Raw genomic sequence first — 6,000 nt, 5'->3', positions numbered from 1 at the left:
CTTCGGATCTGGATTTGATCAGACAGGTGTTTCTGTCACTAGTCATTACATAGCATAATTGATCATCAAATTCAACCCGATGTCCTGCCTTACATAGTTGGCCTACACTGATGAGATTGTGTTTAAGGCTTTCTACATAGGCAACCTTCTGAATAGAGAAATTCCCCGTAGTGAGAACACCGTAACCTCGGATGACCCCATTCGCATTGTTGCCGAATGTGACATTTCCACCATTGCATATAGGCCTGAAATCCCGAAGGTATTCTAACCTTCTGGTCATGTGCAAGGAGCAGGCACTGTCAATTAACCATTCTTCTTCTTGTTCCTCCTTGCACAAAGCCTGAGAATTATACGGTTAGTTTAGGCATCCAAACTAGTTTGGAGCCTGGGGCAATTGGTGAATTGCAGAATGATGCATGGACCGAGGTTGCAGGGACGGGTCTCTTATCAACTTTTAATCCTAGTCCTGGATGTTTGTGTAGAATTGGAGTGTTGTGAGTTTTCGAAAAAGTACGAGGTTTCTGACTCCGACTAGATTTGACATAGGATGAATTCTTTTGACAACTACACTGACATTTACAAAAAGAAATTTTGTCATTTGATCTGACACTATGCTTGGTCAGCGGTCTATAGGATGAATTGGACTTGTTACCGGTCCGAGGTTGGTAATCCCTGACATGAAAGTTGTTGGATTTTGAAAAAGTTTGTTTTTGAAAAGGTTTAGCACGTGAAAAAGTTGGTGGATTTGGTAGAATACCCTTCCATTTTTTGAAATTTTGACGTGACTTTGAAAGTGTTGGAGTAGGTAAAATACCTTTCCATTTAGGATCATTTGAGGAATAGACCTGAAAACCATTGTTTCGAAAAGACTGAACACCCTTTTGGGTTGTGTCAGAAGAAGTAGGAATGACTTTTGAAGCTGGACTTTCCCTTTTGTTTATTTTCTTGGAGGGAGAGTTTTTTGAAAAGTAGTGTGAGAAAGCAAATTTTTCTGGACTCTTGGACTTTGGAATTCTGACATGCTTCTTATTTTTTGAAAAAGTTTGTCTGTTTGTGCCTCGAGATCTAATTTCCTCTTTAAAGGCCTTTTTGGCCAAGGATTTTGGTGAACCGCAGTCATTGTTGTTCAACTGCGGTTTCCTGGAATTCTTAGAATGATTTTGAAAAAGTGGGCTTGAGTCATCCGAACTTGAAGATTCTAGGGTCTGTGAGCATTGACCCACTTCAAAGTTCTCTATAGGTAATTCATGATGAATCGCCTGAAGGGTCACGGTTCCTTTTACTAAGGACTGTGGTAGTGAAGATTTGACTACTGCAGAGTAAGTCTTAGTTGGGACTTCAGTGGGACTCTTGAGGGACTTTTGACTATAGTGTGAGACACTGTGGTCTGAGGGCAGAGATGGAAAGTCTTTTGAGACTTCGGGGCCCTCAATGATAATTTCTTCATCAACTACGGATGAGGTTTGAGAATTTGGGTAAATGGTGCCACAGATAGGAATCAGATCACTTGTGTGACCCGAAACCTCAGGCACAATTTCCTCAATGACACAATTATTGCTTAGATTATGGAGTCTACCGAAGTGAGTTTTGATGTCTTCGGGAAAGGTCTTGTCATTGACATGGAAATGAAATTCTCGGTCTGGAGGAACATACAGTCTGTCTTTGTTGAACCGGGGTGAGGAATCCATTGCGGTAAGATATCCATTTGACCAACCCCAATTGTATGTATTGTCCACGGTGCCATTATTTACCAAATTTTCAATAGCTTCACTTTCATTGAACAATTTTTCGATTAAAAGATTTAAGCGTACAATTTCACTCTGAGCTAAATCTTTCTGGTTCAAAGCTATCTCTAATTGTGTTTCACTCAACATTCTTGCATCTTTCTCTAACTCTAAGTCTTTTTCTAACATAGCCAATTTGAGTCTTTTGTTATCCAGGCGACCTCTCACATGGAACATTTCTTGGGACGCAATGTTCTTCTCATCTAAGGCTTTGTTATAGTCTGTAAGGACGGCATCACAAGTGTCATTAAGATCATCTATGTATGGTTGACAGTCATGCATGCTATAGTTTAGAGTTTGGATCATGAGTTTTACCTGTTCGACGATGCTTAGAGTTCCATCCTTTGCCATGTAGCAGTAGTTCTTTTCCAGCTTTGTAGACTCATCATCATCCGCAGTTGCCAGCATGCAGATTTTCCCTTTTCCTTTGACACTGCTGATGGCTTCATCTTCATCTCCGGATGACCAAACCTGATGGTCTCTTTTAACATGGGCTACGTATGCCCTTGCCTTTTCCTTATCTTCCAACTCTTGAGCCATTCTAAGGTAGAATGCTCTATCTTTTACTACATTGGCCTTACAATCTCTTGCAAAGTGATTCTCTTTGTTGCATTTGTGACAAATCACGACATCAGTCTTGTCTTCAGAGGTAGTACCGGAGTCAGTGGTTGGGGTAGACTGCGGTGCCTCCTTTGGTTGATTATTTTGAGATTGCGGTGGTAGATGAGAACTTTTGGGATATCGAGGATGGTTGTTCTGGGAACTGAAGTTACGGTTAAATGGAGGTTTGTTGAACTGTTGATTCTTGCGGAAGGAAGGAGGTGGTAGACGGTTGAACTGTTGGCTAACCAGAGCAATAGCCTTCTGAAATTCTTCTTCATCATCATACTCTGAATCAGCTTCGTATGACTGCGGTGGTGTGTCATACGATGGAGAGTAAGATTGACTATGTGGAGCTTGTGCTATGAGAGCAAGTGGTCCTCCGAAGTCAGCACAGTCTTTGAGTACGGTGGATTCTTGTGCTTGCATTTCTCCATAGAGCTTGTAAAGTGACAAAGAGTGAATCTTTTTATCGCCTTGGACTATCATCTTAGCCGTAGTCCAATGTCTTCCCAAACCATTAAGAAACTGAAGATTTGTTTCATGGTCACTGCGGATGGTGCCCGCATTGGATAACTTGGTGACTATCAGGTTGAACCTTTTGAAGGAATCTTCCAAGCTTTCGCCGGTATGAGCTTTGAAGTTGTTGAACTCATTGAGTGCGGTAGTAAGCTTCTTGTCTTGTGCTTGTTCTGAGCCTTCGTACAGATTCTTGAGAACTTCCCAGATCTCTTTTGTTGATTTGCACTTTATGATAATATCGAAGTTGTCAGGAGCAACTCCACAGGAGATTTCATAAAAAGCAACAGCATCATTTTCCATTTTATCGAGATCATCCTTGGTGGGACGGCTCATGACTGGTTGTCCTCCTCCTAGTCTGGTTGTAGCGCCGTCAGTTTGGACTGGTGTAAGGACTGGTGTAAGGACTGGAACATGTGGTCCTTCTTCTACGGATCACCATACATCTCTACCAAGTCTCCTTAAGTATCTTTCCATTCTTTGTGACCAGTGATGATATTCATTTGCTACCAGTATTGGGGCTCGGTTAGAACCACCAACACTGTTAGAAACATTCAGAGATAACGATTGTGCCATTTTTGAAGTTTTTTTTTTTTAAAGAAATGAGCTTTAGTGGTATAGAAGGCCCTTTGAAAATCAGAGTTCCGTTTTCAAAAAGCAACCACTATGGCTCTGATACCAATTGTTGAGAGAAAAACTTAGAGACACACTTGAACAAACGTTAGAACAAGTATATTGCGGAATAGTTAATCTCGAAGGATCTAAAAGCTCAACAATAATATTAATAAGTTAGAGTTAGATAGTTAGAGAGTTAGTTGCGGAAAAGTAAAGAAATAGAAATGACAACAATTGTTATATCAAGAATACACATAAGTTGATTCATAACGAGGAATGCATTCAATCCAAGTTAATAAGGAAGATCAAACTTAGTGATTAAGTCACAGAAGACTTGCTCCGAAGAGAGGTTATAATCACTTGTATTCTAGTAAGATTTGAGAGTAAGAGGTGATGCGTAATTAGATAGAGAGATAGAAAAGATAACTTGGGACAAGTGTATTCAGAATAGATAGATACGTGTAAGTGTGTATCGAATATAAAGAGAATGAGCTCTATTTATAGAGACTCACGATGTATACTAGATTACCTCTCTAAGAGTAGCCATGCAAGGCATATTGGACAATAGAGAGTGTTACAATAAAAGACAAGTAAAGTAATCTAGTAAACAGACTGCGGTAGGTAGAGACTCCGGTTGCTGATGAAGGAGCTTGACTGCGGGTGTTGGATGGCTGCGGTAGCTGAAGAGGTTGCGGTAGCTGAAGTTCAAGAGGGTCACTTTTTATGATTCAACACAAGTCTTTGATACCAAATTGTAACACCTCAAATTTTAGACCAAAATTTTCATTTTTAAAACTTCCAAAAACATACTTTCACAACCAAATCTCAAGTACAAGTCATTCCAAAACCACAAGTGTCATAGTTATCAGAGTACATAAATTATCATGTCCTAGTAGTAAATTCCCAGTGCATGTGTACAATTCGACATTCGCCTTCTCACGGTCCTACGGAGTACCTTCCACATATAAATCAACAACTGTAAGCATAAAGCTTAGTGAGTTCCCCAAGATACCACATATAACTCAATATAAATAAACTGGTACGAGTATCTGTAACCCTTGGACTATCAACAGTCTCGGTGAGCTAACAGCATGCTTGGGAGATTATCCGTAACCCCCGGGTGGCTAACAATAGCCCCAACTAAACAATTATCATATCAAAACATAACATAACATAGCATAACATAACATAACAACTAGACCCAGATGGTCATAATATTACAACTATCCTACCACACAGGTAAGAGTAAGTGAGGAGACTCACTTGATACTGATGACACGAAAACCTAGCACCCGAACTGTCGGATATAGACTCCGCCTATTCAACCAAATAAATTACCCTTAATTAATAATTAAGGCCCATTACTACCTCACGAGTCCAAAGTCCACAACTAATCCCACTAAGGGAAAAAGGACCATTTTGCCCCTCCCTAGGTCTAAACCCTAAATTTTGACCTAAAAGTCAAAATCATCAAAAGTCAACAAAAGTCAATCGAAGTCAACACCCAGCGAGTACGTTGGGTGTACAACTCCCTACGTTGCGCGTACCGCTGACGATGCATGCGACGGGGGATCTCAGACCTATGTTGCGCGTAGCTGGGAGTACGCACGACGTACTCCTCGAACTCCCATTTCTTACTTCTTTTGGTCTTAATCCATTAAGACAAACATTCCAACTATAGATCTGAGCTAATCAAGGTCTCTTAATCCATAAAGTCGTGGGCTTTAAGCCTTTGCATGGCTATGAGAGGCTAGAACAACATTTCATCCATTCCAAGGTACTTTACTCATGCATGGAGTCAAAGGAAGGATCAAGCAACCATTTTTATTGATCTAGAAGCCCAAAAATGCATAAAAGGACAGCCTAAACTCTCTGAAGAGTCTTAACTCGAAAAGATCTAAACTTTAGGGACTTAAGCTCATAAACCTAACACTAGAAAGATCTTGAAGAAAAATAGCCAAGGTATAAGCTTTATACCTGAAATGATACACAAAGATGGGTGGTTTCTGGATCTCTAAGCTGGATGGCACCTTCTTCTCCTTCTTCTAACTTCCTTCTTTAACTACAAGAGCCATGAATCACTTTAAGCTTGCAAAATCACACCCACAAGCACACACTCAAGATTTAGGGTTTAGGAAAGGTTGGAGGCTGATAAAGGTGGCTAGAAATGAGGCCATCATGTTCCTTAAATAGGGACATTAGAATTATTAGGGTTTGCAAACTGAGCCCCCAGCGTACCAAGGGGTACGCCCAATGTACTAGGTGGCCTCCACGATCCTGCTTAGTGCATGAGTACGTTGCGTGTACTCATGCGTACGCTCCGCGTACTGACTCGCCACCTTTGGCAATTTAAGGACTAATTTTGACATATTTAAGAAAGGTTAAGGAAAGATAATTTATACCTCATTTCGGGATGTTACAGAATATGTGAATATTATTCTTCATTATTAAAGTCTTGACTGGTTTTGTGTAGACTTGACTG

The sequence above is a fragment of the Lactuca virosa genome, chromosome 5, assembly GCF_052849685.1.
Source record: "Lactuca virosa cultivar CGN04683 chromosome 5, Lactuca_virosa_CGN04683_v6, whole genome shotgun sequence".
NCBI classification, from domain to species: Eukaryota; Viridiplantae; Streptophyta; class Magnoliopsida; order Asterales; family Asteraceae; genus Lactuca; species Lactuca virosa.
Note: the sequence above shows the minus strand (reverse complement) of the source record.